The 26248-nt window shown below is 46.1% G+C and overlaps 1 long non-coding RNA gene across 1 annotated transcript in view; it reads left to right on the top strand.

The window, feature by feature from the left end:
• The window catches only part of LOC116958871, a 28173-nt gene extending 4804 nt beyond the window's left edge, over nucleotides 1–23369 (top strand). Inside the window, exons 2-4 of the long non-coding RNA XR_004405510.2 lie at nucleotides 9879–9948; nucleotides 11023–11832; nucleotides 23285–23369. This is a non-coding gene — a long non-coding RNA (uncharacterized LOC116958871). The remainder of the gene's footprint in view (nucleotides 1–9878; nucleotides 9949–11022; nucleotides 11833–23284) is intronic.
• Nucleotides 23370–26248: the final 2879 nt, after the last annotated feature.

Below are 26248 nucleotides of genomic sequence, written 5' to 3'. Positions count from 1 at the left end.
TTTCTCCTAACTTCTCCAGTACTGCATGCAGCCACGTGCAATCACAGGGGACATTGCACAAAGATGAATAAGCACAATGCTGTTTTAAATGAGCAAAGCACCCAGTAGCCTCTCCGTGAGATTTGTTCTGCAGCACACTCACGTTCTCCTGAGCCGGCCTGGCTCTGTCCTAGGGGGAAGGCTCCTTTCCCTGCAGCCGCTGGGACTTTCTGCAGTCTTTAGAAGTAGCACATGGACTTCTCACTGCCAGGATTGTCTCAGTCCAGGGAGTGGATGAGACTCTCTGCTTTTCAGTGTCAGTGGATTGATTCCCAAATGACGCTTGTCTCTGCCTCAGTTTCCCCAGCTGTGTGACTTCACCAGCTACCTGGCTTGTCGCCGGAGTTGATGAATTTCTTTTCCTTTACCCAGGATGCCTGTTTCCTAAATTGCAAAAAAACAGGTGCTGAGACCCTGTCTGCTGTTACTGCTACACGGCTGTCACATTTACCTGCCCTTTCCCTCTCTCCTCTCCCCAGGTCAGCACCCGTGTGATGGCATTCGCAGTGCTTCCTTGTACTGGTCAGAGAGCTTACCAGAGGGTGGCTGCAAGCCTATTTTACAGAGAGGGAAACTGAGGCACAGAGCAAGGGATCTTGTATGGGATCAGTGGGATGTGAAGGCGGTGCTGGAAGTAGAAACTGCCTTTCCTGAGCTGTAGGTCTGTGCTCTCACCTCTGTCACTTCTTGCTCTGGTGCCTTTTACCCCCGCTAGTGCCAGGCTGGAGGCAGGGGAGGTGCCGAGCCTCACAGCGAGCAGGGCTGAAAGGCCTCGGTGCAGGACCGGGCTGCCTCACCTATCCCAGGGAGAACCCGGGTTTTGTGCTCCACTGCACGCATTTGTAATTGCCCCAAAGCTCCTGGGGACCCCAGGAGAAAGCAAACAGCATCTTGCGTGCCGGGAATTCCCCAAATGGGGTCCAAAGCTAGGAGCTAAAAAATGCTGGTGTTTCGCTTTCCTCCCTGTCCGCACAGCAAGGCTGCTGGTCCTCGCCTGTCCCTGCTGCTCCTGCCGCAAAGGCTGCCAGCAGCCAGCTCATCTCCTCCTGTCAGGGCAGTGCACATCTCCCTGAAATAACAGCAGTTTGCGACTGAACCAGCCTCCGATCCCACTGAGGTGCAGGGCAAATCCAGTTGGATTCGGAGCTCCGGTCCGCTCTCGAGCACTGTAAACCATCCAGACCAGCTCTGACGTGGAGCCTGTAGCGGAGCCTCGTCCGAAAAGACGGCAGTGGCTGTGGTGGGACCTCTGCCCAGGGCAACCGCGGCTGGGGCCGGCAGGACCCCACCCCAGCACCGCGCAGAGCTGCTGCTGGGAGGTCCAGCTCGGCTCTGCCGCCAGCTGGGGGGTCAGCCTTGCGGGGTGCTCGGGGGTGCCGCGCTGCGGGAGAGCCTCCAGCCCGGATGGGCATTTCAAAGCCCAGCTTTGCAGAGAGTGTCGGCAGGGAGTCCAGCCCTGCGTTTCGCCGGGCTGCAGTCACGTTAGCATTTTCGGAGGGGTTAACCGCGCTCCCCGGGGCACACACCCGAGCAAACCTCCTGCACGTGTGGCCGGTGATGCTGGTGCCTCCAGATATCGCTGCGTGTTGAAACACGCACATCCTCGGTCTGGAATGGATTAATGGATTACAGCCAGCGTGCATGGAGAGGGCTTCCCAGGGACCCGATCCACACCCAGCGCAGAAGGGCTTTACTCACTCAGCATGCTGGGGTTGAGGGCACAGACTCTTCTCCTGGCTCGCTATGATGCAGGCCAGTATGCTTATCAGTCATTAACCTCCTCCCTCATCACCAAGAAACCCCCTAAAAATCCCAAACCACCATAAAAATGTGTTGGCAGAATAGGAGCGAGTCATGCAGTGATATTTGGAAAACATGATCTTGTTTTCAAAATAGATTAATGATGGGTTTGGTGCCGGGGAGTCTGCCCTCCCCTTCACCCCCCTCAACCCACCCCCTTCAAAAAGCATTACAGACAGGTCTGAAGTCCAGCACTATAAGTTCCTAAAAAGTAAATAAAAGACTAGCTAATAATAACAGGGCCACTAGTATTACTACTAATAGCGTGCTTCTGGCTGGCAACGTCTGGGCTTTTAGGAGCCTGCTCTGACTGAGAGGAGCTGGTGTACCGGGAGGACACAAACTCAATTAACTGGGCTCCACCCTGGCAGGGGCAGCAGCGTTACCTGATGGAAACTTAATGGTGAGGTTCAATGTCCGCCCCACCAGGTCCTAACGCGGTCCACGCCGCGCCGAGTGGGAGCTAATTTGACAAATCTGAGGCTTTCCCTTCACATCTTGCTGCAGGCCAGGCTCTGGCCTCGCCCCGCAGAGCTGCGCTGGCTGGAGGTGTGATGAGGTGCAGTAGGTGCTTGAGAGAATCATGTCAGAAAAAGCCCCTTGGATATGCCGCAAGCAGCCTTTTCCCTACTAGGGCTTGTTTGGGGTAAGGGGAGCAGAGGAGAGGTTGTGTACGTTTATCTGGCAGAAATTCACTTTTGCAGATGACCGCTGCCTGCGCCCAGACCGCTTTGCCTGGAGGTAGCCTGGTCTGGTCATCTTGGTAAAACCCTGCTAGCACAGCTCCAGCCCCTACCCAAAATGTTCCTGGTCATCTTGGTAAAACCCTGCTAGCACAGCTCCAGCCCCTACCCAAAATGTTCCTGGTCATCTTGGTAAAACCCTGCTAGCACAGCTCCAGCCCCTACCCAAAATGTTCCTGGTCATCTTGGTAAAACCCTGCTAGCACAGCTCCAGCCCCTACCCAAAATGTTCCTGGTCATCTTGGTAAAACCCTGCTAGCACAGCTCCAGCCCCTACCCAAAATGTTCCTGGTCATCTTGGTAGAACCCTGCTAGCACAGCTCCAGCCCCTACCCAAAATGTTCCTGGCTGCCCCAGCAGAGTCTTGTTCTGCGGCACAGTCTGACCAGTCCGAGCGCAAGCGCTGCTTGGCGGGATTGACGCTGTGTCTTGCTGTGAAGGATTTTAGCAGCGGTTCCTGGGGACGCAGGGCAGAGCGGGGCTGTCAGCAGCAGCCTGGGGGCCGGGGGATTGCAGTCACATGCTGCTACTGCAGGGCTGGAGGAGAATTAGGAAAATTTGCTGCAGGATTCCCACACCCTTGCAGCAGAGACTGGCACTGCATCCCTGGGGGCCTCTGATTCAGCTCTTTCTCCCCTTGGTCTCAATTGCCAGCACTACATTTTTATCAGATACTATGGACTATAAAGTGATTTTTCTAAAAGCCGCTATTCAGAGCAGTTTCCCCCCACCTAATGCTATTATTTAATGAAATCAATACAGAGTGTTACATGTTATGTTGTTTGTAAACTATAAGCTTTCAAGCTAGGAATTGGATCAACATTATTCAAAGCCTTTTCAATTTGCCCTGCCTGCCAACTTATATGTTGAACGTGGTATTTTGCCCAAAGAGTATCAACTTGCTAAACCATAGGAAGAAATTTAGGTATGTTAACAAGGATTAGAGTCTGTCGTCAGGATTTACCTGCATGTCAGCAGAGATGGGGCTGCATATACTTTGTCTTTCCTATCTGTTGCTCAGTTTGCTTGCATGCATGTGTAGCTACGACACAGCCTCCTTCCAGGCACTGCCAGACTGCACCATGCGCTGTTTGCTAAAATGAAAGCCAAGGTGAGAGCCTGCAGAGGCACTGGAAGTTGCACCCGGGCTGTGCCAAGTCTCCCTGAGCTCTCTGCTGTGCCAAAGCATCGGCGACCAAAGCTGTAACGTTGTCAGCGTGTCCTCACCCAGGGAGACCCACCTGGGTCACTGCAGCAAGGCTGGACTAGGGCTGCTGCTGAAGCAGCCCCGCAGTTTCCCCTTTCTGAGCTCTTTTTTTATACTGTAATTTTGCAGTTGCGTTAGCGCAGAGTTCAGTATTGAACTTCTCTCCTTTTTTCACCAGCGGAAGGTGGGAGAGCAAATGAGCTTTGCTTAATAACGCTGTTGATGAAACGGTCCCAACTCCTCCGTGAAGTTCACTGCTCATTAAAGCGAACAGGCTGCAGCTACGCTTTTGGCTGTTTGCTTCTTTCAGCAGTGCCCCACAGACCAAACGGCAGCACTGCAGTTCTCATTGCCGACACGGTATCTTTTTCTTCTTTTTTTTTTTTTTTTTTTTTTTCACAAAGATTATTCAAGCATTTTCCTTTGAAACAAAAGCTTTGTAGTTAGCGAGGATGTCTGAGGAGACACTGTCGGGTTATGGGCTCAATGAGGTGATGAGTGGCTGAGCGAATGAATTGACTTGCAGCATACGGTCTGCATCTCCCACAGGCCCTTTGGACTTGTTTACATGAGACATTTTGGCTTTATCCACACGAGGCGATAGCAGTACATCCCCTCCCTTGCCTTCCTGGGCAGACCCGAAACTGTGTGTGTAAGTGGTGGTGGGAGAAAGTGGGGCTGGAGGAGGGGGACAGAGGAGACATGCTATCAGAGATGCCATGGCCTGTGCTTCTGTTTTGCCAGCTTCGTTATGTTGGTCTGAGCAGTGGCTTTTTACCCTTCTCTTGCCAAAAAAATAGCTGTGCTGGCAAATGTCCCAGTGCTGATACAGTCGTATCACTTGAAAAGGACTTTGCTGGCATTATGTGCTCTCTCTCAAGAGCCAGTCTGAGATGTTCCAGCTGAAGGACGTTGCAATAAGCTGCATTTCCATAAGGGTATTTGCTGGGAGACGTGACATGTAGCTGGGAAAGGTGGGGATGCTCAGGAAGGACAAGATACTCTTAAAACAGGAATCAACCACTTGTAAATTTATATGCATTTCTGCTACCAAAAAAAAAAAAAAAAAAAAAAAAAAAAAGAAGAAACAAACCCCAGGTTTTTGGGGTGGCCCCCCACATGATTTTTGAACCTCTGCAGTTACTGTGAGAGCCAGACAAGCACAAGCAGGTGAGAGGGAGTAGTTTTATCTTCATGAGAACAGCTAAACCACAGAAACCAAGGGCTTTGTCAGAGGAGCTCCAGGAGGCTCCGTGGCGGTGGTTCGAAGCCTGATTGTCTCTATCTGACCACCCCAGCCTTTGCTGGACGTTCCTGCTTGTGTAGCAGTGAATGGGGGTCCATATCTCTGTTGTGAACAGTCCCTCTGGTATTGGTGGGCCGGCAGGAACAAATAGCAATGGTTACTCACCCACTTAGAGCTGTTCCATCTGAGGTGTTTGACACAGGCGTTTCCTGGGCTGTGCTCTTGTTCACCATGCAGGAGTTGAGAACTTGCCACAGTAAGAAGGTCTGGGCAGCACGTGTCCTGCTGCCCTGCCCTCGGCTCCTGCAGAGGGATGGGGAGCTGCAGGGAAGGGGGTGCCACTTGGGCTACATGGTTGCTATGAGAGTGAGATTATGTGCTCATATTATCACTCTGTCCCCCTCTGATTTTGAACTTATTTGACCAAGTCAGACAAAATTTCAGGGACCTCGGAAGTATCGATCTCCTTCAGTTCTGTGGATACGTAGACGTGTTATCACTCCTAGGACAGGGAAGGGGCAGCAACCCATCTTTCCCTGAGTATCTGGGAAGAATCCAGCCTCACCTTTAAGATGTTGTTTGTAGAAAACAAAACTTAATTTTGCTGTGCACAGTATTACTTGTTTATTTGTTTGATTGCACTTGTCTGTTTTACTGTATGAAGAGCCCAAGTAGGGCTCCATGACGCTGAGACTCAGGATTTGTTTAAAGGGCTGTACAGCCTCTCCAGTGTCTGTGTTGGACCTCATCATGGCACAGAGCATTGGGAGGTGAGGGGTGAACAGTGGAGTAGCTGCTGTTCAGCTGTCCCCTAGGGACAAGTCTTTCAAGAGAGCCCCTGGTGTAGCCTGAAGATGCTGACCAGCACTGATGCAGGAATAATCAGGTGATAAATACCAAGATGTCCCTGGCATTCATCAGGCTCGGTTTGGCTGCCTATGCCAAAACCCAGTGCAATGAATTTCAGAGAGATGCCTGCCCGGACCTGGACGTGCCCCTGCCAGTTTGCTTGGTGGGTAGGTCTGTGGAGCAGAAAAGTAACAACAGCCTGGATATGCCTGGGGAAGGACCCCAAGGAAGTAAAATTTGGATGATGACAGGTTGGTAGAGATGAGGGTGATGACAAACTGTACTTCTTGCATCTCAGAAGGAGGATGGGTGCGAGAGCTTGAGCCACGGTTCTTGCCAAGCTACCGAGACACCTCAGAATTGTGCTCAAAGTCTGAGTTTATGTGCTGCTGCTTGCAAGCCAGTGTCGTCACCGACACAGTTGCACTGGTGCTGGTGGTGCTCAGCAGGTATTTCAGGGCTGTGATAGGAGAGTGGGGCAGGGCAATGTGAACTGTCTCACCCAGACACATGTACTTCTGGCACAGAGCAGACGTGCCTCTGAGGCTTACAGGGCTGGCTCGGGTGTTGCAGGATCAGCTGGTTACTGAATCACAGGGACCAGAGCTGGGAAGGGATTTTTGAAATCCATCTGCCTGCCATCAGTGATACCAACAATGCTATCACTAGCAGCAGTGGTATAGGGTAGTCCTTTCTTCATGGCCAGATGATCACAAGATGTTCCAAGCCCCTCTGTTACTAGAATCTTGAAAAAAAAAAAACATGTGCCAAGCTCTCTGGACTCTGAGAACTCTATAGACTTTAGATCCTATTTCTGATCTAGTTTAGCGATCAACGTGTAGCACCTGGTAAGTGCTTCTGCTTGGAAAAGTCTGATCTCCATGAGCTGAAACAGTCCAGAGCATGTGTGTGCTACATGGGTGGAGCGTAACCATATTTACAGGAGCACATTTCTGCACAATCTGAAGATATAACTCATTTCTCTCCTTGCTTCAGGATATAGACAAAGGAGAGAGGGGCCAAGTCCATGTCCTCTACATCCTGTAGGAATTGCTTGGCAGACGAGCAGTGGATGAGGTACTCATATGGAAGCATCACCTCTGGGCTCCTGGAACAGAGAGACGGTGAGGGAGAAGGGAGGAGCTCTTCCCCCATGGTCTCAGGGAACCAAAGAGAAAGGCTCGCCCCGAGGATGCTGCTAGGGGCAGTCCCCTGGGCATGGGCTCTTACCCCACCACAAGGCTTTACTCAAACAAAAGGGATGAATTCTGTTTAGATGCTGAAGTTAAGAAGAAAAAACCCCAAACAAACAACTACAGATGTTTTTTACATAGGAGCTTTAAAGTAATAATAATAACAATAATAATAAAAATGCCTGTTCAGAAAACAAATCCAGACACAAACCCCAAGGTGGGAGTTACAATATAAACTATTTTTCTTTAGTAGCATTCATGGCAGAATTCACTTTACTGCAGTGTAATGTCACAGCACACAGTACATTGGCACAAATTACGTATTTTAGACAGAAATAAGCTTGTAGTTTAAATGTCTTTTAAAGTCATCCTTTGTTTTTGTGCCAGGGGGGTTCTAATTTTTAATTTAATCTCTTGCTTTCCTTAACAGAAGTAGAAAAAACCCCAGCTCAGTGGCAGAGGTACCTTCATTAAATGAGAAAACCCCATTACGTAGAGATAAAGAAGACTCTGACCCTCAGCACAAACTGGCAGCCTTTGCTAATGCTGAAAGGATGCTACCAATTTCAGCATCACACTAGTTTTACTCAGATAATTAAAATGTCTCTATTTTTCTAGTGGTTCACTGGATAAATTTGAGAATGTGGTCCGTATAATCAGTTTTGCTGCTACACTGATGTAAAATCAGCTATTTTGTTTCCCTGGTAGCTCTGGGTGTTACTTTTCTAGAGTTAGGCGGAAGGTCAAACAGAAACTGCAATTACATATCCAGAAAAGCATTCAGTGGAGAGAAAAGGGTCGGGTGTAGCATGTGAAATTGTTTGTATTTTCTACCACTTTCCCAACATCAGGCTGAAAATATCCCATGAAATTCACAAGCATCTTAAAAGGAAAAAAACCCCACGACATTAAGATTTTCTTGTCTTTATTGAGACTCTGGTCAGGTCAGAGAACTGCCTATTTGCACTATCCATGGTAATTATTTTCCCTGGAACAAAATCTGCATGAAACAATGTTGGGATTATTTTTTTTTTTCTTCTTCTTTGGGCTGTTTTTTGTAGGGAGCATTGTGTTTGCCTCTACAGCACATTTTTCCATTATTATTATTTTTTTTTTCCATGTACTTTCATAACTCTTACAAAAAAATAACTTTTGAAGGATAACATAGAACAAAGCCCTACTTACTTTAACAGCATTTTTCGTGGTACAAGTAATACGCACAGCTCATCCACTGATGCAGTCCTGTGGCTTGAAAGGTGTTTGTTGTATTATCTCACTTAGATAATTATGCAGGCACTGGTGAACATTGCTTTGCAATAGTCAATAAAGTAAGGTGAAAACCTTAATTATCTTTGTTTTCATACATTTTGGAATGCTGGTAGAAAACTTAAGTAGCTATGCCAAGAAAAGTGCATTTAGCCCTAAAGAATCATCTGAGTTCAGCTCCACGGAGCCCACAGAAGTGGTTATGAGACCAGGTGTTTTTCACATTCATTAGATGGGGCACTGGCCAGCATATATTTCTGTAGAGAGCAATGTTGGGCTTGATGTGGAGACGCGACCGCTTCGCGATGTGAGCTCTGGCCTTACCCGGGATGTTTCTGTGCGTGTGCTGCGGGGCGGCAGAGCCGACCCTCGGGGCGCCAGCTGTGAAGGAGCCACAGCACCCAGAGGCACGGCGGCACGTCCTCACCAGCCACGGCACATACCCATTAGCCACGCTGAGGAGGGCGAATTCCTGGTCCCGCTGAAGCTGGAGTAGGAGTTTCCTCATCAGCTTCAGCATGTTTTACTCTGGCTGTCTGGTTCTTTGGCTCCAAAACACACATTTTTATCTCCTGAGCAAAGAGAGAGTTCCTGCAGCAGTTGGTAGTAATAAGTCTCTTCATGTTAGTCACCGGGGAGCAACTTCACTCATTGGTACACACAAAGCCGGAGTAATGCAGGGATGTCAAAAAGCGACCGTGGCTGGCACCTGCAGACAGGCTGAAAAAGTCAATTCTCATTGACTTCAGAGCAGCAGTTCTGTATTGACTTCCAAAGAGTTTTCCCTGCATGAGAACAGTGGGGTTTAGCCTGGAAAATGCTAGAGCCAGCTAAAGCAAAGTGCAATTATAGCTGCTGATTATAGATGAGGAGTGTCTGCCGGGATCCCCCTTCCTTCCCTCTCCAGCCCAGAGGAGTTGCTTGGACTGGAAAATAACCAGCATGTGGAGTATAACATGGGTTTAAACTTCAAGCGTCTTTTAAAGGTGGCCAATTGTAGCACTTCATGGAGAGATGCCACAATATTTGTTCTTTTTTTATTAAAAAAAAAAACAAACCAGCTTTTTTTTTTTTTTTTTTTTTTTGGAACAATTGAGTACAGTGTTTTTTTATAGAAATTAAGCCTAGATTTTTTTTTCTGAGTTTTTGAATGATAACTAAACTAATGTTGCTGGCAGTGAGAGGGCTGCTACTGAGTCAAAGGATAGCAAAGGTTCCTGTGCTTGCCAGAAAAGCTCTCCCTGGGCTGAGTCTGGCTTGGCAAAAAGAGTTCCACATGGTCCTGTGTATCTCTGTGTATGTGTATGTATATAAAGATATATTTTTTTTCTTGTGTGTTTGTATATACCTATATGTAAACAAGAGTTTTTAAAAACAAAAAAACTAAACTAAAGGAAATAAACCACTTATCAGATCCCAGAGGGCTCCACTCATTCAAAAATATTTTTATTTTGAAACATTTACATTATTTAAAAAAAATATTTCCCATGAGGCCAAGATTCAGAAATATAGTCTCAATAGACTGTATTTTTTAGGAGTGTGGAGAGGATGGAAGGAGAAGTTAAGTTATCAGAAATATCAACAATGGTCTACATGAGCACTGTGGTAAGTATCTGAAGAGTGGATTGAGTTTTATGCTGGGTTCATGGTTTGGTGAAGGTTTTTTGCTGGTGCTATGATCAAAACCTGCCCCTCTGCCTGTATTTTGAATGGAAAGAGCTCTATGAGTGCTTCTTGTCAATAGGGATGAATTCTGGTGTGAGAACAGGGAATTTTTTCTAGCACATAATGTAAGAGAGAAGGGGAGATTAGTTTACTACTCTGTGCACTTTGGTCCTTTTACATATACTAATTAAAGTGGCTTGATGGTAGTTTGAGGATAATATTAGGATCATCTGTTAGTCAGACTTCAAGTTAATTAACCAGCCAACCCGCTCACACTAGAAGGGGCTCGTGTATGCTTATGAGTCACCCACTTGGGTAAATGATATTTGTTTATTTTTAGGCAGACTATGAGGCACCCAGACGCTACGGCAATGGGTTCCAGATCAGTACTTTAAATATATGAAATATACTGGTGATTTGGGCCTTGCAGACGAGAGGAGTGACTGCTTGCTCACGACCTCTCCCTTTGTAGATGATGAGGTCAGGCTCATCACATGAAGACAAATTCCTTATCCTAAGTATAGTTAAGGCTCATTCCTGAAATACACAGAAATCATTATTTTGGGATGGATCTGTATGTGCTCTTGCAGCCTTTGATTGGCCCTATATTCCTAAGTGAAAAAGTTGGTCTTATCCGTGTAAGAGTATAAATATGTATGGCGCTACATTAATAGCTCCCAAATTTGTTTTGCGCCTTTGTTCTTCATTCTTGAAGTGTGGTGCTGCTGGCTCCATGAAAGCACGTGAAGTGGGCAAAAGTGAGCTGTGGAAAGCACAGCAGGATTTGGGAACAGAGGTGGGGGTCTTTGGGACTGTTGAAACAAGTTGCCCGTCTTCGAAAGTGATCGCACTACATAATCCCTTTAATGAACGCAGCAAGCTCGCTCTCTCATACTGAATTGGGCTCCAGCTCTTTGCCACCCCAGAGCCAGGCTTCTTCCTGCCACCTTAAACACATCCGTGGGCAGCTCAGACCCATTTGTTCTTGTGCCAATGCTGACTTTGCTTCGGTAGCTTTTGTTATAGGGCACGTCCCAATTTGCTTTGTCAGGAGCAGGAGGGAAGTTTTTCTTGTCCACATTTCTGTATGGGGAATTTGGAAACAGAAGGAGGCCTTTGTCTAACTGGGAGGCTTCCAGGGGCCAGCGCCTCCTCCTCAAGTGGAGTAAGTACTTTTCCTCACTTCCCCTTATTTTCCTCAATTTTTGCCTCCTCCATCTTTTCCTCTATCACGTTTCTCCCACTGGCCTTCTGTTGTGTTTTCCGTGGCACGTGGCACACGCATTTGCTGTCGCTTCTGTCCCCATTCTGCTCCCTTTCCTCTCCACCATCACTCTGATGACCTCCTGGGAACCAGCTCCTTCACCCCTGCTGGTTCGGGTTCCCTTTCTGGCTCGCTGGGCTCCCTCGCCTCCTGGCCAGGCACTGCTCCATCAAGTGCCAGGCACAGCTTTTCAGTGGTGGCTGAGGACTGCTAGCGCTGTTAGCTCCGGCCAGTGCTCAGCCTTCTAAAGGGGCAAGATGTCACCTATCACAGCTCTTCATTTCAGTGAAACCGTGGCGCTTGGGGTCCTTGGCTCGCTCCTTCTTGTTTCTCTCTTCAGGGTCTCCCCTGGTGCTGTCGGGGTACATCTCCCGTGGATGGCCTCGAGCCTCGCAGAGGGACCCCAGCGTCCGTGTCACTTCCCAGCTCAGCCGTGAACCTCTGCCGTGGGTGGGCGAGGAGGAGCACCTGGAAGAGGGGGCTGAGACAAACTCCGCTGTCCCCTGGGATAAGGCAGCCACCCGTCTTCTCCGTGTGGCAGAGCAGCAGCAGAGAGAAAGGTGACACAGTTTCTGTTGCTTGTTATTTGCTTTTGGTTTTGGGGAAATCATGGCGTAGGGGGGCAGAAATGTCACCGATTCCCCTGCAGAAGTGACTCTGGACTGTGGAGGGTAACGGGAAGAGAGGCAGCTGGAGGGAAATGCAGTCCTGGTCGTTTTTTGTATTGCTGGATGCCTTGAGTCCCACAGATTTATCTGTGAATGTGAGATGGGGACCATTACTTAAACTGTGTAAATAATTATTTATTCATTCTTAGTCTATGACATGGTACAGAGAGAGAAACTATGCTGGGAATAAGGTATCTTTCTGGAAAAGAGTCCTTTTTTATAAGAATTGTATTAGGCAAAGAGTTGACTTAATTTAGAATTCCCCTTTTGTGGATTCCTGTCTTAATATTGTAATTTTAACATTGGTTTTGTTTAGTGTATTTTGTGTAAGCATTCACTTAACTTGCAATGACTTTATTTCATTATTACAAAGCTGATTTCTGTATTTTCTGGTATTTGTTTTAGTAATATAACTACATAAACATAGTCATCCTTTTGGTTTCCAGACAGAAACCCCTGCATTTTCACTTTCCTGAAATGGGATCTTTTAAGATTTTTCCTTTAACTTGTTTTGCTGTATACATTTCATGTTTGGTCACTTCTGCAATGAAATATAATGAGCTTTCCTTGTAATACTTTCCAGTGCTGTAGTACTGCAGCACGAGTCCTGTGATTTTGGTAAATGCAGCGAGGAGAGATTTTTACATAACTTTTTCTATATTGTGGTTATAGTAGGGTTTGTAAAACAATTTTTGACAACTGTGGTGAAATTAAAGAGAGCTCCTTTGTGTATGAGTTCAGGCTCTGAGACAGCTTCTCACAGCAGTTTCATCCCAGTTGGTGGTAGTAGTGGGGGAATCACTTTAAGGAGGTTTAGTACTGGGTGATTGGAAAGGGATTTTCTGCAAGCCATGGAGGCCTGGCAACAGTAGCTTGATGGGGGAAGTTTTTCTGCATGCCTTCTGGCTCTTGGCTCAAGCCAATGGCACAGATCTCATGCTATTACAAACACTCAATTAAATCGCCACTGTATTTAATAAACAATCTAAAAATATCAGATGTAGCAAAACAAACACGGAGATGACAGAATCAGTTTTGTTTTTAGAGGTGGCAGAGAACAGAATGTCCTTTTATTGGAAATGCTGCATGTCGAGGAGGAAGGCTGCTCCTTTACAACATGTGTCTCAGCTTCTCCAGACATTGTTTGCAAAGTCTCAGGCAACACTGGCCCATGGAAACCTGTGTGCTAATGACTGTAGGAGCATGGCCTGCCCGGCTTTCCTAGGGATGTTAGTTCTATCTGTCACCTAAATAAAAATCTTGCAATTCTTGCATATGCGGACTAAAAAGATTTGGTAGAGAATTTAGGAAATAAATAATCTGGATAGAGAAAAAGAAGTGCTGTTACTGATCTGGAAGCAGCTGTCCATTTTGAAAAGCAGTGGCAAAAATAATGCATGGGCTTTGTCTTGAAATTTGATATTTTAAGCTGATGACCAAGAATTAGGTAGCTGCCATGCTTTCCACCTAGACAACTGCAGCTAAGGTCTTGGTTTGTCTGACTGATGTGTGAGAAAGGAAGACCAACCTCCCACCTCAGGTCTCAGGTTGTGTTGGTGCTCGAGTACTTTGAAAACATACTAATGACCCCTTATTTAATAAAGGAACAGACCAAACCTCACTTCAACGTCCTGAACATCCTGAGTACAGCACAGTATTCAATAATTTCTCCAAAGTAACCTTCCAATGTTAAGCTGCAGAGGAGTCCTCCTTTCTGTCAGAGTCCTGATATACCTGACGTTCTCAGAGTTGCCTGATTTTTGCTCACTTTGGGCCGAAAGACGCATTTCTGAGCAGGCTTGAAGGCTTTCATGCTGGTTGCCCTGTTGCCCACATTTCATGCACATTTACTGGGTCTTGAGGAGCCACTGTGCTGCTGTCTGTCCCCGTTTGTTGGTGTGCTGGTGCAAGGTGAGAAGCTTACACCTGAGATCCTGAGGGCTCATTTAGTGTGCAGTGTGGATGCAGCAACCCTGGAAAGCTGCCTTAACTTGCGTGGGTGCTGTATCCCAAGGGGTGTTGCAACGACGGAGAAATTACAGGATGCCTCACTGTGTTTGGTTTTGCTCCTTATTCTTTTTATGCCTAGCGCTAGTAGCTCTCTTTGGGGTACAGATTTTCTCTGCTGGAGTCATCCTCCAGGAAATCTTCACAATCCTCTCACCCCGGCTTAGCAACTAAATGTCCTGCAGTCTGAGAGGGTCTTGAGGTTTTTATATCTGTAAGGTAGAACTGATCCTCCTGAACGGACTAGATAACCAGATGGATTAGATGACCTCTCAAGGAATCTTCAATCACTTTCTTTGTCATCACACTCCTCAAAGAGATCCTCCAAGTGCTGGAAGTGGGACTAAGGGCTGCCTGAGGGGTTGGAAGCAAAGAGACTTAAAATGGGTATTTCCATGGAAGGGCAAGAAATGACCCTGAGGACTAAAATAGACTGGTGTCCGGTGGGTGCCTGCAATTAAACTCCCAGTGTCACATGTGTCATCTCTGGGATCTTGGGGAGAATCTAGAGAGACCAGTACACTTTAGCATATCGATAACACTCATTTAATTCTCGGGCTCTATACCTTTAGAAAAATGCATTTAAAAATCTATTAAGATTAGGTTCTATTTCAGTAATGACTTATTCTTGCCAAGAAGTACTGGTTTCAGTCTTGAGCCAATGTGTTCTCTGACTACCTGTGCTCCTCAGTTTCAATGGTCCTTCAACTCCTGAGGTTTCTCTTGAAGCAACGCCCAGTTTATTAAAATAGATGATGGTCTCAAAACAAAAGCAAAGACGAAACCAATTTAGATTATGAAAATTTACAGGGAGTGGGGCCAAATATCTGTTTAGCTCTGTTTCAGTTTTGTCGGCATAAAGTTAAGGTGTATGCAATGTTCTGGAGCTTAAGATGTCAGTCCTCCAGGTGACTTCACGCAGGTGGGTCGCTGCGTGGTGCAGAAAGCCTCTCTGGCTTTCTTTGCTCCTGTCCCTTCTCCCCCACCAGACCCAGCAGCAGCCTCAGCTGTCAGCTCCCTCGCCTGGACCCTGGGCCCAGGTCTGAACAGGACCCTCCTGCCAACCTGCGGAGGGGTTTTTATCCTCCTTCCTTCACAGGGAAGTAAGGGGAGCAGCAGCAAGAGAAGGAAGAAAAATCAAATCTTTTCACTGGGATCTGGACAAATAGTTGACTCTCCAAGTTATTTTTGTTTAATAAAATGCAGCGGCGGAGGCTTTCTCAGGAGACTCTTTACTTCACTCTGTACTTCAGGGTCAATATTTTAACAACTTATTTTTCCTCGCCTTTGTACTTTTACAGTAAGTGTTTCTGCTGGCATGGCTCAGGTGGGACTGGACCCATTCAAATGCAGAGAGAGAGGAATTAACAGCTGGGACCCTCAGCCTGTCACACTGCGACAGAATGAATGAAATGCCACGAACATACACACCAGGCATGGGCGGCAGGAGCTTTCTCAGCTGCTGCTACACCCACTGCGCACAGGCAGCAAGGGGCAGATCTGCACAGGAGTAAATTGAAAATCATAATCTTGAAAATCCCTCTGTAGCTAAAACCTAACCCAAAGGAGCACCTTCGCTTTTGAAATGAAAATTCACTGGATAGTTTGTGTGCGTGTGTGTCCAGCCCTGAAGTCAAAAGCGTGATGCTGAGGCCGTGCCCCTGCATTTCCCCACGGGGATGGCAGATGACAGGATCCAACCCACCTCCAACACATGAGTAGATGTGCTCTCTTGCAAATCAAGGTGAAGGGACCCCCTCGCTCTGCAACATCTCTCCCGTTCCACCTTGTGCTGGGCTAAGGCTCCGCTCCGGCACAGCCACGACAGCCTCGCGAGCCGCCCCGTGGCTGAGCCCCTCTCCGGGGGCTGGCAGAGATGGGGCTGGTTTCTCTCCTTCATTAGTTCCCAGAGCACTGTGCAGTGGGACGCAGCGGGGAGCTGTGCTGCAGGGGAGCTGCTGCTGCCATGCTGGCAGAGGGATGGTTTGCCTGCTCACCTTCTGTCTGGGGCAGCTGGCCATAGCAGCCTGCTTTTCTCCCTGGGGTGCTGCAGTCCCTTCCCCATCATTTCAGGGGTGGATGTTTGCTCATGCACTGAGCATGGCACTCATCCCTCCACATACGGGGCCAGAACAGTGCCTGGGGATGGCCATGGTGCCAACCAGAGCAGTAATTCTGCGGGGTCCCTGCCCGAGCCCCCGCGGAAGCATGGAAGCAGTTTGCTCCCTTCCCAGCGCCGGCCATGGGGGCTCTTCCACAGCCCAGCCCTGCACGAGGGGAGCTTGTCCTACAAGGGGTGACCACTCCTCTGGGAGCTTGCACGCTGCAGCAGATTCGAGTGTGATGGCTGAATCAGCTCCCCAGCAGCGTTGTGCCCACCCTCCCCGGCATCCCTACGGTGGGGATGGGAGCTGAGGAAGAGCAGGAGCTCCTGAACCACAGCACCTGTGACAGTGCACTACATTAAATTAAAGCAGGACTGATTTTGGTTTAACAAAGGAGGGTGACAATGTGGAAATCAACACCTTTAAGGTATTTGGGGTGACACAGGGTTGAACTCAATCCCTTGCACGAGATTTTTTTAAAAGGAAAAGTGATGAAAGTATTAAAAACACATGAAATTGATTGAAGCAAAAGGCCTATTGTCACAGACTCTGGGTTCTGTTAAATTCACATGGTGAACTAGATCATTACTAAAGGACAAAATGATGAGTGAGTGGGGTTTCTGCCCATTTGGGGTCTGCAGTGGGCACTAGGTGAGGAGGAGAGGTTTCTGCGGAAGTTGTTAACCATCAGGGCTTCCCTGCCCAGGCTCTTCTCAAATCCCAGAAACTATTAAGTTACTAAGATGGGTTTCTTCTACTTTCTCTCAGAAAAATTATGTAGTCAGGCAAGCTGAAGGAAAGGATCTGACTGAAATCTTCATTTCCACTTGGTTGGGCTTCTTATTTTCTTTCTCCCCTCTCCCTGTTTCCTCTTCTCTCCTCTGTCTGCTTGTGCCCCTATTTCAAAGTCTGGATTAGACAGCCAAGATTGTATTTCTGTTAGAGTACTGTGAGGGTGCTCAGAAAGGCTGAGCAGTGCCCTGAACAGCCGAATGCTGGTACAAACCATCTCAGAGGAAATGATAAGAGCGTGTGCTGTGCCCTTTCTTTCAGAATGAGATGGAGAGAAAGAGTCAGCACCACAACAGCCGCTGTGTTTTCTGTCTCTGCAGCTCTTCCCTCTCGCTCTCCATTTGTGTGCTCTTGTCTTTTTTTCCTCTGGAGGAACAAAAGAAAACAACATCTGCTCTGGCCCATTTAAAATAACCTTTTCCCTTTTTGACAAAATGGACAGTTGTTGTCACCTCCAGTACCTTACAAGAGCCAGCCAAAGAGTGGCTTTCCCTGACAATAGGTCATTCTGTAAGCAGGGAAAATAATGAAGCCTGTTTCTCCGCAGATCTATGCTCCTATCACGTAAAGGGCAGTATTGACTTTTAAGTTAATTATACTAAAATCTACTCTTATCTCTGCATAAAGCATAAATGATATCATGCTCTGCGACTTCCATGTTCTTCAGCCACTCTGCTTCCCTCGCCTCCCCACAGCTGCTCCGCTGCCTTTAGCTGGTTGGTTTTCCTCCTCTTTCCCATCTTCCCCACACATTACAGCTTCCCTGTTTTTCTGCTGCTCCAGGTTTCTCTTGAGATCATCTTGTCATTTCCTCCTCCTTTTTAACCCATCCCTTTCCCTGACGTGACCGTTCTTCTCTTTGCAGGGCCATGTGAGCTGCCACCGTAACTGTAAATAATGGAGGGGCTGTGGTCAAGCAGGAATAACTTCCAGTACATGGGGAGCACCAGGGGAAGTGGGGCAATGCCTCACCCCACTCCCCCACAACTGGTGATCTCTCTAGGTCTCTCACATCCCCAGTAACCACAACAGACCCTCCAGAACTAGCCATGCTCCAGACATGGGACCCATCAATGGTCCTCCTCCACTGTTGACCATTTATCCACTGGCCATAATCCAGCTAGGGAATCCCTTTTTCCTGCTGTCTGACATTGCACTGCAGAGACTACAGCTCTTTCACGGGGCTCGAGACAGCCCAGGGTTCATCCAGCTCTCAGAATGGGGGTGGGACAGTAGCTGTAATGCTGGCACCAGTGCCCATGTGGCACAGCAACTAAAGGTAGAACTGAGCTGCAGCTGCTCCTCCCTGGTACTCAGTCAGCCCTTTGCACCATGCAGTGCACTTCCCCAGTGGCTGCTATCTCCTATTATACATTTTTAATTAATTAATTTTTCATCCTTATCCTAAGGTCGCACGTTCATGGCAGTCATTGTCAGCACCCCGTGTTCATTTCATATAAAGCTATATTTAGACATTTCCCGGATGACATACCCCTAATGTCCAATATCCTTTTATGGCTCATGTTAAGTCAGACTTCAGACCTTTAGACTAGGGTTTGGTCTGGACCATAAGCCATGCTGCTCAGGAGAAGCTTGTTGGTCCCACTGGTGTGACTGCAGTTACACAGATACGTGAGGCTTCCTGTGTTTTTTCACACTTTTTTTGACATCGCATTAGCCTGCCACCTTCCCTTTACTGCCTGCCCTCTGCCTGCTCTCCAAGGGCAGCCGGGGGCTCCTGTGTTTGGCCTTTACCAAAACAGCACTGCAGAGGCTGTTGCATATTGTGTGACTTGAGGCACCGCGTGTACTCACCAAAGCACTATGGTTCCCCTTTTTTATCCTTCACAACATTCCCTGCCCCGACTGAGTATTTTAAAGCCAAGTGATATTCTAGAAATTGGGTGACAGGAGCTAAAACATCTGAGGGCAACCTGGGGAGGTCCAAACCATGCTCTCTGCTTCCTGGCCACTGTTTTTTATAAAGCCTGTAAGAATTTAATTAACCTTGAAGAACTTTACTTTCTGTATTAAATTCTGGTGAGGTTGGCTAATGAGGGAAAGAAGATGGGGGAGGAAGAGACGTGCATTACCCAGCTGATCTCATAAGCCTTATTTCTACAGAAAAGTGGGATAAAAGCTTTTCAATACGTTAAGGAGGATACACAGGGCTGAGATGCTCTGTCTGAAGCCTTGGGCTTGATTTACCAAGCTGAAGTTGAGTTAACACCTCTGAGTCTCTGGGGCTGTGTCTGGCATCAGAAACAACACAGCTCGTTATCATCCCTGAACTCTGCTCCTATCAGTTGCTGTGCTAGGTGATGCTAGGTGACATGTAGAGCAAAACAGGATCTCTTCCAGAATATGTGAAAAGGTAGGTTTGACATAAGATTAAATCAATAAGAGGAAGATGGATGAGCATTCATTACCTGTATATATCGAGGAGACTGTTTTAAGAGAAAGAGAAGTTTAGCTTAGGACATTCATTCCCCCCATTTTGTTGTACAGCTGCTTGTCAGTCAGCTCTTTGGCTGCCACAGTTGCAAGCATGTGTTTCAAGGTGAACTGTTGCTTATTTCAGTTTGCCTTAAAATGTTGCTTGGCAAACCGAGGCAATTCAGGAGATGATTGATGAGCAATGAGACAAGCACGCAGCAGGGACAGGCTGGACAGCTGGGATGACTTCAGCCACAGTCCAGAGCTGATCCTATCATTTAAAGGGCAGGATTGGGTCGAAAGGAAAAGGGATGCTAAGGGAGAAAGGATTAATAAGGGAGAGAGACAATTTCAAAGGCTAGGAGACAGTCTGTGATACAGTAGTCACCATAGTGATGGTGAGGGAGGGAGGCAGGAGACAGGGCAAAACCAAAGGCAGTCAATAGCAAAAACATTCAGGGTTCAAAAGTCAGCCTGTTGGCTTTGTGCATGCCTGGGATCCTGAAGACGGGGCAGGCACCAGCTGGGACCTCAATGCCTTTCTGCTGCTATTGGGCTTATTTTGCTAAAGGTACATTTAAAGTTATTATTTGGACCACCACATAACAGTGACGACGATGGTTTAGCTAAAGGATATTTGCTTTTGATACAAGTGACTCTTTGCTAAGCTTGACTAAGTTTGTGGTAAGATTGATACCGGGAAAAGTTCCTTGTTGCCTCCTTCCTGTCTTTTACTAGTGCCTTTAAACTGTCAGTGCATTTATTTGCTGTGAAGGGAGGAGTGCCTTACTGATGGCATAATCAGAACACAGCTACGCACCAGCCACAGCAGGATCTGCAGATCTGAGGTAGACCCCTTGGTCCCCCAGTGCATGGCGATGGCAAGGTAACATCAGAGGGGGATCCACAGAAGCCACCGTGCTGAAATGCCAGTTATCAGAAATAGCCCGAAGGAGGCACTGAAAAGAGGAGACACCCTTGGCTACATGCTACCACTTTAGAAGAGGCTGCAGCAGTTTAAGGCATGATCATCCTTTCAGCTGTTTGAGTTCATCACGACTCTGCCTGAGGTTACGGTTACCGGAGCGGAATGGTTCACCTGAGCACTCCCCATCTGCTACAGCGCGATGTCTGACCAGTTAGTTCTTGCACTGAAGCACATGAGCTATGTCACAAGCAACTCTGCCAGCCCTGCTAAGGGAAAGCAACAGTTTTCAGCCCAAGAGTTGTAACTGAAGGACAGGGAGCTAATTCTTTACACTGCCACAGTTACATTTGCAAGAGACCATCTGACCAAAGCTTTGAGTCCTTCCCTTCCTGTGGCATAGACATCTTACTGCATGCCACCAGGCAGTGCCTTTCTCCTTTCAAAATTCAAGCTGGAGCAGGATGCTTGAAACTTTGCCTCATTGTGTTAGTCTGTTTGTTGTTGTTTTTGTTGTTTCTGTGTCAGCTGCTGGAGATGACACAAGAGGCAGGGGTTAGAGCACTTGACAAAGAGATCCATTCACCTCCTGCCCATCAGCAGAGCATCCAGGCATAGCTGGAACTATGCGGGAAAAGAAGACCCTGCAGACCTTTTGAAGCTTTTCTCTGCTGAATGAAATAATTAGAGATTCTTGAGGGAGGAGAAAGGATGAGAATAACTCTGTTCCAGATATTACAGCACATAGCTGAGTCTCAGCATCCCAGGCTATCCCTAATAATTTAGCTAGTCATGCCTAGTCTTGTTCTGCCTTTGTCCCCTCAAAACTTTATTCCAGACAGCAGGGTTTCTCTGAACTGTGGGAAAAGAGACATACAAGCTTAGAGACAAAAATCAGTCTTATTCCAGTTATTATTGGAATACACCAAAGACATATAAATTTGACACTGGTATATTAAGTGTGTTATTGCTATCACTTTGAAGGCTTCAGGTTATGCTGTATTTGCTCTGACCCTTTCACTTGCAAGTGTGTCTCTTAATGCTTCAGGGTAAAATTATCTGTGGTGGTTTATTTTTATTTATGGTTTATTTTATTTCTTCAGAAATTAGGCGAATTTTAGATTTTCAAACCAGTTTTCCTTTACCTTCTTCAATGAGGAAAGGCCTTTGACTATGTCATGAGAAGTTTAGGGATTTTGTGATTTTTGCCTAATTTTTTAAGGGTGAAGGATGAAATGAGTCTCTGGGTTTACTTCACATTGAATAAATATACTCACCAGACTACTTCTCTCATTCCATTTGGGTTGTAAAACCAAGTCTAGCCTTGCAGGAAAGAGAGTGTCAAGCCTAATTACCCGCCTTCCTTTTTATCTCTTAAGCAGACCGGAGCACATGTTAAAGTTCTTGATTCTTGGACCCTCCAGTTCTAGACAGCTTTCAGGCTTCCTGGGCCCTCCTATAACTATTTAAAAATGTGCACGTTCTGTGAAGTGTGCTGTGTGATGGACTACTGAAATTGTGAACCTGAATTACAAACAAACATACTGACCCTTACTTCTGCATGTATTTTATGGTAGTTCAATACTTGGCGTTATATGGCCCTTGCAGTGTTCAAGCACCAAGAAGAGCTCAGGTTGCAGCATGGCAGTCTTCAATAACCTGCCTTTGGGGTTTTTTTTGGCAAAGGTTTCACAGCGGTACCCTGGTGTGGGGCACAGGCTTAGAGGTGAGAGGGAGAGAAAGGGAAAGGGGAATTCTATAAGCAATAGAGACGAGAAACAGGTATTACCATGATTAAGGCTGGTCCTTGGTGCAAAGGCATTGACAGTGTAGAAAGAGAACAGTACTTGGATGGAAAATCCAGAGATTGAAGGTTATAGTGAGACCATCAGAGAGACTGAGATGTGGATGACATCCCTGAGCAATGGAGAGTGAAGTTAAAGCAACGGGAAAAGTGAACAGCATGAGAGTAGGCAGGGATGTGGAAAAGACTGAGACTCAGAAAGGTCCATTTTAGGGGAATGCCCATCAAATGTGTGATTCCTCCCCATCGGCGCATGGAAAGGCATTCAGGCTGCTCAGTCTCCCTGTTCTGCTGTCAATAAATAGCAGTGAAGCTGTGATGGCAGGAGAGGTCCTTTTCCCTGCAGAGGACATGGCATTGTAATACTGTGAGCAGATGCTCCATTAGGTCAAGCAGTAGAAGTCTGTGGAGTGGATCTAAAGAGTCTCCTCCTTCTGAACAGGAGAATACAAATGATTCCAGATGCTACATTAAAAAAAAAAAAGTCTTCATTCTCCTTTCCCTCACCCCAAATTAGAAATCTACATGTACAAGTAACAATGAGGTTGAAGTTCGGGTGATTCAGAAATTCAGATGACTCAGAAAAATGACAGAAGAAAGACTACTTTATGATGCAGTCCTTAGTGGGATACTATTCTTTCCAAAAGACTTGAATTTCTTTGGTACACCGGATGGACAGAGGATCCTTTAGTCATTTTGTTCTATCTGCAGTATTTAATGTGTGGTCCCCTACATGTTTTATTCTGCGTTAGCCAGACTTGTTTTAAAAGCCATCTGTTTTCTCCTAAGTAAGGATGCCATATATTTGTTTTCCTCTGGTACATCCTTCTTTTCTGCCCTTCGAATCCCATCTGGATGATCCTTTTAGGCAGTAAACAGGATTATAAAAGAGTGTTTGAGGGATAGGTGCTCTTGGCTTTGGAGGATTTGAGTTACCATGTAAGACCTCTAGTCTTCTTACTTTTTGTCAGTGATATGGTAGCTCAAGTCCTAAAATTTTCTCTAGTGTTCATCACTGCTGTTCTTGAATGCTTCACAAACACTCAATTCATCTTCATATCAGCCTGGCAAGAGTTTCATTTTGCTCTGTTATTTTGGGGAAAAGTTAGGTGGGGTTTTAGAAATAAATTTCATTATCTTTCAACTTTGATTATAGGGTGCATCTGTCCAGGCAAAGACCTTGCCAACAGCATGCTAGTAGCACAATGGATAACACCCTCTGATTATAGATCAGAAGACTGCAAGTATGACTCCTGGATCATTTTTCTTTTGCAGACCACACGCGTTTCCCTTCTCATTCAAGGCATCTGAAGCACAGCCTGGTAACCTCGCTTTGCAATCGTGGATTCCTGATCAGATGAGTGTGTAAATACACCATTTTCACCTACTTTCTATAAGACTTGGTTTGTGTAGCTCCAAGTACCGCTTTAAGGTTAAAGTGAAATAGAGATCTGGAAGGCAGGAATCTCCCTTGCTGCACACTTCACATCTAAATCCCAACAGAGTAATCTGCTACTTGGAGAGGTAGTGGATCCTGTGGAAAAAATGTGATCACATCATTAAAAGCTTCAGAATTAATATTTAGAAGCAGGGAAGAAGGGATATAAGTCAAACTGAAGTTGCATACATAGGCTTAATTTTAGTACTTCTTCAATTCCCCCATCACATTGTTCTTACTAGATTTTGATATAAATGCTGGAACTAGAAATGGAATGACAAATACATTTAGTAGAACTGGTATCAATTCACTGCAAAATATATTAGTTGTGACCACTAAAGTCAGATTATTTCTCTGGATTTACTCAGGGTTTACCCTAGTGTAACCTAGAACAGATTGTGGCCCAATGGGTATGGGAAAAGTTACAATTTAAAGAAATAAATCTCACCTATTTCAAGTTTTATTAGCTTCTGTTTCTGTTGTGCTTTTCAATTTTTATATTTGTCATATACCGGGACTTGGATAGATGAAAGCTTTAGTCTTCATTGCATTATAGAGCTTTCTAAAGAGTATATGATGTTTTTAAAAATCCAAGAATAGACAATATGTGTAATTGTTTATAGTGAACTTACTCTTGGCTCAATTTAGCCTTTAGCGTGACAAAGAATTTTATCCAAGAGCACAGCGAATCTATATGAATCATTTAAAAATCATGAATCAGATCTTTAAAAAAAATATTATGACATGGACTTCTATATATAATATTTAGGAAGGCATATATGTTCAAATCATTTTGCTTTGCCTTCTGATTCCTGAGCCTTTGCAGTGTGCTCAGGTTTTTAAGCTTTCTATCTACTACCATGAGAGCAAGAAAATTACTGCGTTTTTGCTTAAATGAAAGAAAAATTAGAGTTTTTCACATAATCACATCACTCCAACACCTGGTACTTTGAGGAAAAGGCCTCAAATATCACAAAACTTATGATAAAAATTGTCAGAATTGGCAATTTGTAGCTCCTCAAAGGTGTCTGAGTTTTAGGTATGTCCTTCTTACAAATAAAGAACTTCCTGAAACATATAAAAGATGCAAAGCTATACTTTAGCGGCAATACCAGTAGAAACAACTTCTCCTTCTCCAGGAAAGGATGCAGATTGCCACCTTCTCTCCACAACCACCAAAATGGGAGGCCCAGCTAAAGAAAAAAAAAGTCCTGATCTCACCTGAGTCGACAATCTGTTACCACAGTATGGATGGGGAATAGCTCCAGGAAAGTTAGTGCAAATACCACAGCTTTCCACTTTGGATCTAAGATCAGAATGTTCCCTGATACCTTGGGGAAACTGGAGGAGAGAAGGATGCTGGGTTTTGGTTTTATGACTGTGTATTACCTCAAACAGCCCTGGAGAGGTTTGGGGCTTCCTTCTGCTCTGAATTACATTGGCTTAATTCTGCAATGATTGCACAAAGACAAATTAGCATACCTCAGATAAGACTGAGGACAAAGAAGAATTCAGCTTTTTGTGACTTTTATTTCAGTACAAAGACGACATTAGATTTTGTGCATTTAAACTCACATCTGTCTGCAACAGGCAAACACTGAATTCAGGACATGGAAGCACTTTTCTCAATGGCTAGAGCAGACACTGAAGACTGAACTCAGAAAAGTGGTACAGGATCAGATATGGGCTCTTATCTCGCTGGGATATAATCCAGGAAAAATGAAAAATTGAAGAACCTGAAAACGGCTATGGCATGACCCAGTGAATGGTGAAGTCCCATTGTCCCATCTCCCTAGGGATCCTGAGAATTCAGCTATTGCATCTGAGGCTGGACATGGCAGCCCCTCGTCCTCAAACCCAGCGACAACATTTGTATGCTATTATTAAAGTGAGAGGGTTGCACTTAAAATATTCTGGGGCTGCTTTGGCTACATCTGCTAAAACTACAAGACCGCCTGGGCCTGTCTGCAGTTTGACAACAGGTTCTGTTCTATTATTATCCATTTTTATGAACAAATACATGCACATCTCTTTTTGCTTTCCAAAGAGCCCTTGTTTTCCACACTGGCAGCAGATTACTAGGTGTGTCCTGTAAAATGACCAGATGATCTCTCCATACCTCTTCTGCTGCTCCAAGGGTTCTTTGCAGAGCTGCAGCCTAAGCATCTTTCCTGAGTTTCAAGGGAGCTCTTTTTTTGTCATGTGGGCAGCTACAGCAAAGTGTTACCACACTTTGTCCATTTTTCTGCAGGGAGACGCCTGTGACTGATACACCATCCCATGGCTACTGCAGATGACAACCACCATCAGCAGTAGCGCATTCATTTCTTGTGGAAATCTTCAAGCCAGTTTTGTCAGGCACATTCCTTTCCAATCATCCGAAGGCTCCAAAGGAATTTTTCTAATACTTCTAGCTCAGAACTTTGCAAGGTCTGGGCTAATATTTCACCACCTCAACAACAGGTCTTTCAGCATCTGGAAAAGCAGGAGGGACTTCTTCAGTGGCACTGGACATGGCTCTTGTGTGGGTTGGTGCCAACAGAACTTGCCTGTTATCCCCCCAAAATCAAAACAGCAGCCTCAACGGTGGAATAGTTGAAGGCTATATCCAATAGTTGAAGACCCACTGTCCAGCAGGTCTCTTTGGCTTCCTCCTGCTGCTCGGACCTTGGGATGGGTCTGTACCAGAAGTCTAAATAGTTCTGCATGATTAAGAAACTCAAGGTAGTTACCCTACCAGGATAGCTCTCTTCCAAATGCCACACATGAAAGAGCCACAGATCATTACAACTGTCTGGCAG

The sequence above is a fragment of the Tyto alba genome, unplaced genomic scaffold, assembly GCF_018691265.1.
Source record: "Tyto alba isolate M040663 unplaced genomic scaffold, T.alba_DEE_v4.0 Super-Scaffold_29, whole genome shotgun sequence".
Lineage (NCBI taxonomy): Eukaryota > Metazoa > Chordata > Aves > Strigiformes > Tytonidae > Tyto > Tyto alba.
Note: the sequence above shows the minus strand (reverse complement) of the source record. Positions and strands in the feature narration are given on the sequence as shown.